The following is a 12,497-nucleotide window of genomic DNA, read 5'->3' on the forward strand; positions in this document are numbered from 1 at the left end:
TTTCCTCTCACTTTCCACTCACACAGTATCCATTTCTCCTTCAACCCCCTAAACTCCCTTTTTGTCTTGTTATCGCTCTCTCCTGATTCTTTCTTTCTAAAAGTGGGCTCAGAGAGGTGTAATCACTTGTGAGACTGAACCTGCCATTCAAAAGGGATCGTGAGGGCACTACTTACTTCATTCTCTCCTTAGATTACAGCTAATCATCATCTCATTCTACTTTCTCTTTTATATCCTAATCACCCCTATTTAATTTCAGTCCTTAATTCACATGGCATTAGTGTCAGTTTTTTTTCTCACCCTCTCTTTCTCTTGACCCCCACCCTCACCCTATCTTTTTCCTCTCTGTCCTCTGTTTTTACATAATGTCCTGCAGCTCCGATTACTTCATATCACAGAGGTGTGAAGTGTCCTGCGGGGCAAAGTCTGTGTGTCATTACCGGAGCCGCCCGTCTCCCTGCCTGCTTGCTTTCCTGCCTGTCGTTTCACATCATACACTGCTCAACCATGAGCCCAAGAAAGAGGTTTGTCACCTAATTTTAACTGTGCGCTGTTTCTGTGTCTCTTCTCTATGAGCTGCAAGTTACTGTCTGTGAGGTGGGTTACATTTTGTAATTTGTGCTGTCAGATTTGGTTAGACAGTGTCGAAAATGGCTGGAGGGACTGCAGGATGGACAGGTATGAGCATATTTCTTCTCCTTCCAGACTTAAAATAAATCACAACAAAAGCTAGACTCAAGTGTGTTCACGATGCATTTTACAATTCAAAACCTTCAGTTGTAAAGTATTTACAATCATGTCTGTGACGTCTTCTGTCTGTCTTTGTTAACGGCCTGTTCACGAAGCCTTCCCCTCCTGATGGCCTGGAAACACACCGCGACACCATCATGGCCCACAAGTGTTTTCAAGCAGCTGGTTTTCAGAGTGTGACGGCTGCACCCACTGATAAACACACTTCAACTTTTGGAACATAGCAACACCATAGATTTCTAATAATAACTAGACACTGGATGCCAAGATGGCACCTATTCATTCCATAAAGTTGCCTGGCGCATATGCCAGAAAAGGTTTTTAGCTTCCAGGTTTACTTCTGTAGTAAGTGGCCAACTGAGTATTCACGCTGGCCCCGCCCACAAGTTCTCGCCCGGCTCATAGACTTTACATTGTGATGACATCACATATTTAGGGGCCGGGCAGCCTAAGCTGCCAGGACCCTATTGTTATCCTGCATCTTCTTCTTCTCCTTCTTCTTCTTCTTCTTCCGAGGAAATCATACTTCCCATGCGCGAAAAATCACCAAACTTTGCGCAAAGGTCCAGTCCCATGCCAGATTGCCTCAGCTGCAAAAACAGGCCAATAGTCCTGATGGTGGCGCTACAGCAAGCCTCTAAAGTTCAAGATTTTGAAAATTCATAACAAATCAACCATATGTGCTACAGATTTGCAACTTTGACCAAAATGTAGCCCCAATACTGAAGAAACTTTTGTACATTTAAACCTATTAAAAATTATGAAGTCCATCACTGTTTTTTTCAAAAACTGTAAAACTTATTAAACCTATCTCCTCCCACAATTTTTGCTCAATTGACACCAAACTTGCTAAAGAGCATCTTCAGACTGTCCTACACAAACGATCCACACAGATTTTTGATTTATCGAAAATTGAGCCTACAGTGCATCAAAATGTTTGACTGTAAATGGTATTGTAAACATATACTTGCAAATTCTTGCTAAATACATTCTCAATGTTCATTAAAAAAAAGACAAAATTTTGGAGTCATGGTAGATGATGTTGAGAATTTTATCTCAAAAACTGAACTTTTTACAGCATTTTGAATTTCGCTCTCATACGAACAATTGGAGTCAATACAAAAATGGCATTTTTAAACATCAGTTTTTCACTTATGGAGCCAATAAATCATTGTTAAAAACAAATTACCAACATCTCCATGCTGTCTAGATGCAATTTGTGTATTTTTAGATTTTTGTCTTAATAACTGAATTTTTGACAGCCGTTTGAAATCTGCCTTTACACACTAACAGCTGCTGTCTTGCACACAGGTGACTGCCTTAGTCAAGTTGTGAAGCTACATGTGACATTTCTGTTTGCCAATTAGCTCAGTGAGATAGAGGATGGTTCTTAGTGTTGAAGATTGTGAGTTCAAGCCTCTGCTCATGCAACATTTCAATATGAGAAATCTACCCAAACTTTTCATAAAGGTCCAGTCCCATGCCAGATGTCCTCAACTGGAAACACAAGACAATAGTCCTGATGGTGGCGCTACAGCAAGCCTCTAAATTTCAAAACTTTGAAAATTCATAACAAATCAACCATATGTGCTACAGCTTTGGAACTTTCACTTTGAAATTTGCTTTTCCATGGCATGGATGGCTACTGTCTGGCACCCTGATGCTTGGCTTAGTCAGTTTGTGAAGCCACACATGAACTGTCACTTGCCAATTAGCTCAGTGAGATAAAAGATGGACCTCAGTCTCAGAAGTTGTGAGTTCAAGCCTCAGCTAAGGCAGAACGGACATTCTAATGTGAAAGTCCTATGTTCAGGCATCATGCTATGTGGATTAGAGACTACCAAGGTTACAATAATTATGATCCAGGCAGTTTTGCGGAGAGACAAATACTCTTTATCAACACTTTTCCCTGTTATCCCTTGTCTCTTTTCCCTGTTTATTTGGCTTAGCTATCAGTCAATATGCAAAGTCTATCCAATAGCAATTATTACATTTTAAAAAATGTTTTCATCTTTGTCACCATGGATAATGTTTAGCTTTAAGCTAGATCAGGCCAGTTTGTTCATAATTGCTAGCAGTTAATGTTATTCTTACTTTCTTGTTCCTGAGTTTTTTCTTTCCTTTGTATATTATGAGTCTGATCACTTCAGCCACTCATTCACAATTTGAAGGGCATGCCATAATTATATGATGTAATATGATGTTATATGATGGGGAAAATGCTTTTTGGGCTGCAGGGGCTATTTTGGTGGCAATACCGTGAGCGGCCACTGGAAAAATTTGACTGCAAGGCCTGAACAACGCACATGTGATGAGGAACAACTTATCAAAGCCAGCAGATAGCTTTCATGTCTTCTGTAAATATCAGTCTACCCAGAGCTTTACATCTGTCAGTATTTATAACAATATTTCAATATACATTAAAAAATAATGGCTCATATTGAGACAAGAATCTTTTAAAAACACACCCTTGATGAATATGTAATGTTACTGTATGCCAAAAGTGGGTGTAAAGTAAAACTGTACATCCCAGGCAGCCTCACCACTTGATAAGACAAAACTTTATTAGTTGCAGTACACAGTAGGAAAGGCTGCCAATATTTAGAGCGCAAATATTAAATTTAAATGTCAATAAGGTGCAAATTCAAAATATGTAGAATGACAAATAAATATAAGCAGGTTATCAAGATCATAAAAACATGATATGGTTAAATATCCACATACATGATCTTTACAGAAAACAAGAACAAAAAGAAACATTGTTCTTGTGTTGCAGTGTAGAAATAGTTGGTCCAGTAACTTTAATAATAAGGAATAATGTAAGATCACACTATTGTTTTGCTGCATAGTTTACATTATAATTGTAAACAGTATGTTTTCACTTTAACATCGAGGACTAACGATGTGTTCTTAACTGTCACAATGTCAGTCAATTCTTGGTCTCATGGTTTTATTGTCTGCTTTTTTTCCCCTGCCATGTAACTCACATTGTGCATCCTGCCACTCACACGTGCCCTGCAGAAACCCCTGTGTTACCACCATTCCCCATCATCTGACCATCTCTGCCCACCTGCTCACCTGTACCACTTCCCCATCAACCCAGTAGTATATCTACCAACCCACTTCCATTCACTCCCTGCCAGATCGTTTATTGTGCTTCTGCCTCAGCGTTCCTGCCATTTGCCTGCTTGACTTTTTTGCCTGTTTTCGACCTCAAGTAAACCTTGACTTCTTATTTCACCGACCTGGTCTCAGAGTCATGCATTCAGGTTCAAACCTGTTTCTTCCTGAGCCTTTAAAGTAACACTATCAGAAAAAACATGCTGGTGGGAGCTACTGGAGTGTGAACTACAGAAAGTGACCAGAAATAAAAAGGGAAAAGGAAAAAAGGATAATGCGGAAGTCCTGAGAGCCAAGTTGAAAAAAACAAAACAAAACTGCTATTATCTCCTAGATAATATGCCGTTTGTAGGGGATATAGCTCATACAAAGCAGATAAACTTAGGTTTTGGCCATTTTTTTCACCTTGCCTTTCAGGGCTTCTGTAGAATAGCCTTAGCAGTTTGAAGTCAATGCTTGATGTAATTTGTTTGGCTCAGTTTTAAAGGGACAATTTGGATCTTTTGAAGAGGGCTTGTATGAGGCACTTATCCATAGTCAGTGTATTACCTTCAGTGAATGTTGGTCAGCACCCTCCCCCAATTGGAGAAGCAAACTGAAATCTGACAGGGTAGCTATGCAATGTACAGCTATGGAGCAGTCAGCAAAAGCAAAACCTCAAAAAAGTCCCACCTAAAAAAATCACTATCAGTCGAAATGTACACTTTATTTGGAATATTTTCACTGCTTTACCTTACCGTTAGACAGCAATATCGGACAGGGCACTGAAGCCGTTATATTGCTCTCTTCAAAGCCAGACTCCATTGACAGTGATTTATTGCTGAACGCAGGAGCTGCTGGTCTACCCCTGCCTCGATCAGTTAGTTGGTTTGTGTTATTATGTGACACTGGTGTTTAAAAAGGTTAGTTTGGATTAGAGCTTAGATTCTCTGCCTGAGCCCAGCCCAACCCGGCTACGGGCCCAGGCCGGGCCCGGTCAGAGAGAGAGAGAGAGACAGAGGGAGAGATAGAGAGAGAGAGAGAGAGAGAGTCAGATATGAGAGAGAGAGAAATGGCTACAGGTTGGGGGTTGCAATTCAGAAAGAGAGAGAGAGGGGGGTGGTAGAGACAAGTGGGAGGGACAGCGGCTTTCCGTGCCTCCAAAAAATATGCCCTATTCATTCAGTGTTTACCCAACACACTCAATACATGGACATGCAATGACAAATTGTCATTAACTTATTACGTTATAAAAAACGATGAAAATATGGACTTACCCATGTTTGTTGAATTGAAAAAACGAGTACTGACGGGAACAGACGAGTGGAGTCGATGTTCAACCAGCGCGGAGAGCGCAGGAGAAATGCGCTGCCTGTGTGGACAGTCAAGCGCCTGCGAGTACACTCGCAGGACTTCCGCAGCACTAACGCGCTCGGTGTGTCCTTAGTAGAGCTGCCACTAACGATTATTTTCATTGTCGACTAATCTGTCGATTATTTCTTCGATTAGTCGACTAATCATTTCATCGAAAAATGTGTTAAAATGTTGAAAAATGTCAGTCTGTCTCGCCCAAACCCCAAAATTACGTCATGTCTTGTTTCATATTCACGCCAAAAGGTTTTAGTTCACTGTCTCGGGAGAGTGTGTAAAGCTGCCAATATCTGAATGTAAGAAGCTGCAGTAAGAGTATTTTGGGGTACTTTTATAGTACTTTTCTATGAAAAATGACTCAAACCGATTAGTCGACTACTAAAATAGTCACCGATTATTTTTATAGTCGATTAGTCATCGATTAGTCGACTAATCGTGGCAGCCCTAGTCCTTAGCGTTAATTATAACAGCTAACTTATTGAAAAATGTTGGGTTTAAATCGGGCTTGGGCCCATAATTACAGTTAACTGGACGGGCCGGGCCGGTCCCAGACATAACGTGCACGGGCTCGGGCCGGGTCGGGCTGAATTTTTTGGGCCCGACCTAAGCTCTAGTTTGGATTCAACAAAGTCACACAACACAAACTAACTAGGTGATTGAGGCAGTGGTAGACCAGCAGCTCCCGTGTTCGGCTAGCAAAAATGACTGTTTTGTTAGAAGAGTCTGGTGGCTTTGATGACAGCGTATATGGTGAATTGAAGCTGTTATTGACTTAAAGTGGTGAAAATACTCTCAATATAGCGTACACTTACACTGTTTCAGATTTATTTTATGGGGAATGTTTTTAGGTGGCTAAAATACGTTTTGCTGCCGACCCCTCCACAGCTTTTTTAAATTGTGTTTATTATGCTAAGACGATAGGGTGCAGGTAAATTCCACGTTTTTTCAGTGGCAGGTCACGACCAATTAATGCATTATTGTCAGTTTAGACTTTGTTTCTTTATATCACTAATTACACTTCTCCCTCGTGTATCTTTCCACTGCTTCTTGCTCATCTTGAGTCATACTTTAGTGTTCGAGCCTCAGCGCACAAATCTCAAAATAGTCAAGGTGTAGTGGCACTGAATCTGCAACAGTTAGCTGTGTGAATTAGCCCCCCAAAAAAGGCTGGTAGAGGAGTGAATCATTTGGGATGCTTTATTCAACCTTTGTGCAGATATAGCACTAGAGAGCTAGCTTAGTAACACAAACCTCTGTGTCTCATTCCTGCTCCCTGAGGTACCGCAGTGCTGTCTATGAGTACAACCTCCACTGAAGACGGTGACTCCACACTCTCCGTGAACTCGCTGGAGGCCCAGCAGATGACGGAAATACACAGTATGTTAATGCACAGACTCATCTGTGTAAACAGACCCACAAAGTTTTCTATTTTTTCACAGACTGATCCCCACAGTGCTGACGTCTCTCCCTCTCAGTGTCATATTTAAATGAAACATGTCTGCTAGTGAAGCGTCAGGGGCTGCTGCATGATTTAAACCCATTACGACAGTAAGTAATGGGTGCGTTTGATTGCGCTCAGATTGTCACGGACACTTGCGCGGATCTGTAGCCGGCGCTGAGCCTGCCTCTGCGGCTGCAGCTGCTGCGTCAGTGCGCAGTACTGTACGAGAGCTGAGGGGAGTGAGCCTCAAGCAGGAGGGCTGAAAGGATTTGGCAACTCATCTCCATGTCATGCCAATGAAAGCCTGTCTCCAATTAGATTTGCAGAGGAAGAGCGACATATCGGCCCACTGCTCAACAAGCCCTGGTGGGAGAGGATTGGAGGGTAGAGAGACGGAGTGAGAGAGAGAGGCAGACAAAGAAGAAGGGGGGGGGGGGGGCTGTTAAGGCTGAGAGACATAGAGAGGAGTCTCGCTTGAGAAAACAGGCGAACCCTTGGAACTCACAGAGACAGGGGCTCACAAACACACACATAAAAACACACACAAAAGTGGCAGTGTACACACCGTTCCCTCCAACACTCCGCTTTTTCCACTTCATCACACTCGTCTTTCTCCACCTTTCATCTTCCCCCCTCCGTCTATCTCTCCTGCTCACAGTCTGAGCACTGCTGCTGTCAATCCTTCCTCAGTCTGAGCCCAACGTGCTTCATCATCATATTTCTAATCAAACACACACAGTGTGTTAATTAATCTCATATTCGGCTGTTTAATTATCAATGACCCTGTTTCGACGTCTCTCTGCCGGCTTCATTCAGTACACTTCATTTTAAACATCCCATAATGTTCTGATTGAATTACTCTTGCTATTTTTGTCGAGGAAATGATTTCAGAAGCGCTGAAATATGATTCACTCCCACAGCAGCCAGTGGAGCGACGATGATGGCTCCGCTTTCTATACAGGACGATCTTCTGAATACAAGACTGCTTTTGAGAACAGAAAATAAGTAGAGCAATAACAAAAACAGAACAGAAAGAAAATCTATCTAATCACAAACACTGCTGATTATTTCTAAATGGTATTATTTGTGATCTACTGATGAAGTGCAGCTGAAGTGTAAAATTTTCATTATGTGGCCAATAGTAAATAGCCCAGGATGATGGGATGTCATTTTGTGATGTGTGTGTAAACATAATAGATTGATCTAGCCTAGAAGTAAACACATTTAGTCAATGGTTTGCTTCTTGTAACAAAACTGTAGTGGATGTTTTTTTGTCTTTTATTAGTACAGCTTGAATAATGTTGATATATTAGGGTCTAAATACAGAAATAGCAGTAAGATGTGGGAGAACAAGAAACACTTGCAAATAATTGTGTGGGTTTTTTTCTCAGTAAATTAATCCCTGATTTCATCAACATATCTATTTTGTTTCAGCATTAATTTAACATCCCCAGTGGAGGTAACCTAAGCATATAAATGAGCAATATTTTGGGATGTTCTCTGTTGCATTTAACAGTATGCTTTTACCTCCATACTGCTCGGGTACCTTTACAGAAGTACCAGAGGCCCCTTGCAGCAACCCCATGTGGAAAAAAAGACAACGGCTACGTTAAGACGCACACAAATATTCCACTATTATTCCAAATATGACAATATTCTGAATTTGACACAGCCATGTAAACAGCATATTCAGTTTGGATTTTCTGAATTAGGCGTTTTCTAAATTTAGTATTTCCTGATCAACACATGGGGATATGCCAGTATTATTTGGGTTTAATAGAATTATTTGGGCATGTGTACGGCGCATTCGGAATATGCGTCACATAACCTGGTTTTTACCACAGTTTGTGACACACAGACTCTTGTTTGTTGACAGTCGGTTCTGTGCATTGTCATGGAGACATTGTACACAAACCACCTCACCAAGAGTTTGCAAGGCTGAGTAGAGATGCATTACCAAAAGAAAAGCCCACATTTCTGATCTGAAGGACAAGTACACCTACTTTTAAACTCTTCAAAAGACTTGGATATCAACAGGTTTTTGGATATGGACAAATATCACAAGATGGACCTTTTCAAGAAGAAGTTTGAAGGAATCAAAGAGGGAAGCTGTTTGTATGGTTGGACAAGTCAGCTACTGGTGAAGCAAAAAGACAAACGGCTCCAGCTGTTCTACTCTTCTGTATTTTGGTGTGATAAACGGCATGTTCGGACACGTTCACTGGAGTATGCAGGACTGCATGTAAACGGGAATATTGGTGGACTATTCATTTTCATAAGCTATGTAGGAATATTGTCTTTTTCGGAATAAAGCCAAAGAACTGACTATTTGTAAACGTACCCAGTGGTCCAACCAAACACCCCAGGACACTGCCTGTACCACTTTGTAGGAGAAGTGCAGGTTCTAGGACTGGCTAAATTAGACAGACACACACACACACACCTTCACGCAAATAACACAAAATCAAAAAGCAAATGCTTGTACAGAGATGTCTGGAATATACTCACAAAGATTTTATCATTTCAAATTTAGAAACATGATGAAACACAGTCAGAACTGGCACACACACACACACACACACACACACACACACACTCTCAAATACTGACATATACCTCCAGAGGGGAAAAGCAAGGTTTAAAAAAGCTTTTATGAGTTTACACAATGAAAACAATGCTCTACAGATCAAGCAAAGTTCTCACTGTCTGGGCTGAACATTATTTTCTTACATTATTTCTAGTGCTCTGCCTAAAACCTCTCAAACAGGTACTGTAGGTTCAACAAAATATATAGACTAAAAATTACCCCTAAAACATTTTAAGAAGCATAACATTTTAAAATGTTTTATTTACTGAAGCAGATTATTGTAGTTGAATCTGAAGAGCGTCGAGTTATATCTTTTACTCAAACCTTTATTCACAACTATGGCCTGGAAAGTGTATCAAGACCTATATAGTATATAATTATACGTTGACTCTCACAGCAGTCACTGGAAGGCAGCTCTTCCGTTTCCTCGTCACCTGGTGAGTAAAACTGAGTCAAATCATGCAAATTATGTCGTTGCTACTTATAGAAGGCTCACCATATTACTCAGTTCCCGCAGAAAGCTGTTATTAGTTGGAAAACAGCGTATTTCTGCGTAGTGATGCTGGATGGCCATCAAAACATTTGCATATTTGGTTATGTGACTGCATACTGCTCATAGAAAATGTATGCAAGTGACTCAACTAGCACTTAACATATGTCGGCTCATATTTTTCCCTGATCAACACTTTGGTTCATTACAAGGTATTTCATGAGTAATGGCTGGATTTCTACTATATTTACTAGGTATTTTTGTCATCAGGCAACTTGAATTGAGTCGTGGTGAACCTCTGACCTTTCCTCTCAAACCACCTTCAGGTCAAAGTTTACTCACGGAAACAAGAAATACTGAGGTCTAATGTGTTTAACACACAGTCTTGTACTCTGTGATGCACTGTAGGAAATACTGCAAGGTTGAGCAGGTCTTTTCTTGTTTATGTGTAAATGATCATTTTTTGACAACATTTAGCAGCAAACCAGTTACAGTATCTATTACTCATAACCTATCTGACAGCTAGCAACTAAGCCACATGTTTGCATGCTGTCGAAATGACTCAACTTTATCCTGATCTATCAACTTGATTTGACACTTACTAACAATGACATCATCTGCAAACCTTATATTAAGCAGGGAAAAATAGGCTCAATCACTGGCTGAGGAAATGAACAAGGCAGAGTGCCACATGGCTTATACTTGGCTAAGTGAGCGGTGTTAGCCCACTGCTGACAGACTCAGAGGAGGCGGCTGCATTCAGTCGTCATTCAGGGAATAAAAGTCCCTTGTGTTGCACCCCATTTCAATGCTTTGTGTTTTTACTTCAAACTTCAAATCATTTAAAAAGCCAATTATTCTATTAATGCGCTCAATACTTCCATTTATTTACTTCCCCTTATGAAGTGCAAATATGCCTGGAGGAATGCTGGAGCACTGAAAAGAACACCTGTGCTATACCTTTGTCTAATCAGATTAATGCAATTAAATACAGCTGAAAAGGGACACATGACAAACAGCTCTGGTATGAGTTTGTCCCACACAGGAGCCCACACAACCATCCAACTACCAAACAATTTTAATGACTAATGATTAATATGAAGTATTTAATGCTGAAAACACACCAAACAGCAATGAAGTGCCAAACTTCAACTGAAGAACCAAACTAAAAGTTAGAAGTTGAACTTTAAGTGGTAAATTGTGGCCTGAGAATACCAGCATCCAGTCCGTAAACAGGTTAACGTATGTTTCAAAGAATTTCTTCTCACCTGAAACACATGATCACACCTTTCAGCTGCAGGAAAATGTAATTAAGGTGGCAAGCCACACTTCACTGCTGCTTGGTGTGTTTTCAGTACGGGTGGGCAATATGGCCCTAAAATAATATCACGATATTGCAGGGTATAACATTATTTTTGACAATATGACAAATTAGGAAAAAATTCATTATTGATTTAAGAATATAGACTTGCAACAAAATAACTGATACAGTTTTACATGTCAGCCTGACAGTTTGCCTTCAAATATTCAATAAAAACTAAACAAAAATGATCTCTCATTTCTTTAGTTTGTAAACTGCAACAGTAACTCAGAGTGAGATTCAGATTCTGTATACAATATTAATAGTTCAACAAAATAAAGTCTACTTCAAATTACACTTTTAAACAGCTCTCAAATACAAAAAATGTACCCTGGGGTCTACATGTAAAAATCAACAGGCGTTTTCTTTTCCCCACATGGACCTTTATGCTCTGCCATTCCTCCTCTAATCATCATGCCGTAACCTGCGACAGGCTGTTATGCTACAATAACTACCACACTTTCACATATATGTAATTCTTTGTCGAGCGACGAGCGTCACATCGGTTTACATTACCAAAGGTTCATTATCAGTTCATCTGTTAATCATTTTACAGACCCCAAGGTGACATCTTCAAATATCTTGTTTTGTCTGACCAAGTCCAAAACCCCCCAAACATATAATTTTCTATAACAGAGGACTAAGGACACCAGAAAATATTCACATTTGAGAAGCTGGAATTAGAAAAGTTTTGAAATTGAATGATTCAAATGATTCACTGATTATCAAAATGGAAACACTATTTCTCTGTTGATCCACTAGTCGATTAACTAAGTAATTGTTTATGCTCAACAGGCATACGCTATATTTGAGATATTTCACATTAGCATCAGTTTTTTCCCCACTATGATCTCTTACTGGATAAAGCCAGCACTGTCACATCAGAATCCATTAAAACACCAGAGAGTTTCTATTATCTTCTCTAAAAGACTCCATCATGTCTTCAATTCTGCACCACTAGTTACTGAAATGTAATCATCAACTGAATGTCTAATCAGAACAAATTAATCTCTTTGTCTCACAAACACATTCACTCTCATACAAACACACACATACACCCACTGGCATGCAATGCCCAGCAAACCCACACACACATAATGACTCCTCTGAAAGTACAAGAAACTGCTGTTTGCCTCGAGCGTTCTGCACCACTCCATCGCTATCGCCACTGTGTTCACCACGAGGAAGATACAATTAATTGTCTGATTCAATCTCCTACTGTTACATCTGACACTCCTGCAGCACTCACATCATGTCAGTCAAGCCCAAAGCCTTGTCCTAACACAGAGTGGCAGAGATGAAGACCGAGAACAGCAGATGAAATCGAGTTTGCAGAACATCTGTTAAGTAACCGATGTGAAACTGTTCAAAGTAATGAAAAGAGCAGAAGACAGAGGTA

At 40.3% G+C, this 12,497-nt stretch overlaps 1 protein-coding gene and 1 long non-coding RNA gene across 7 annotated transcripts in view; one reads left to right on the forward strand and one right to left on the reverse strand.

The window, feature by feature from the left end:
• The window catches only part of grin2bb (glutamate receptor, ionotropic, N-methyl D-aspartate 2B, genome duplicate b), a 140,883-nt gene that overhangs the window by 64,541 nt on the left and 63,845 nt on the right, over nt 1-12,497 (reverse strand). The window lies entirely within an intron of this gene.
• Nucleotides 375-8,341, forward strand: LOC144460548 (uncharacterized). Its single transcript, XR_013489270.1, has 4 exons — nt 375-524; nt 629-678; nt 6,499-6,597; nt 7,582-8,341. It is a non-coding gene; the product is annotated as an uncharacterized LOC144460548 (long non-coding RNA).

This window comes from Epinephelus lanceolatus, chromosome 3 (genome assembly GCF_041903045.1).
Source record: "Epinephelus lanceolatus isolate andai-2023 chromosome 3, ASM4190304v1, whole genome shotgun sequence".
NCBI classification, from domain to species: domain Eukaryota; kingdom Metazoa; phylum Chordata; class Actinopteri; order Perciformes; family Serranidae; genus Epinephelus; species Epinephelus lanceolatus.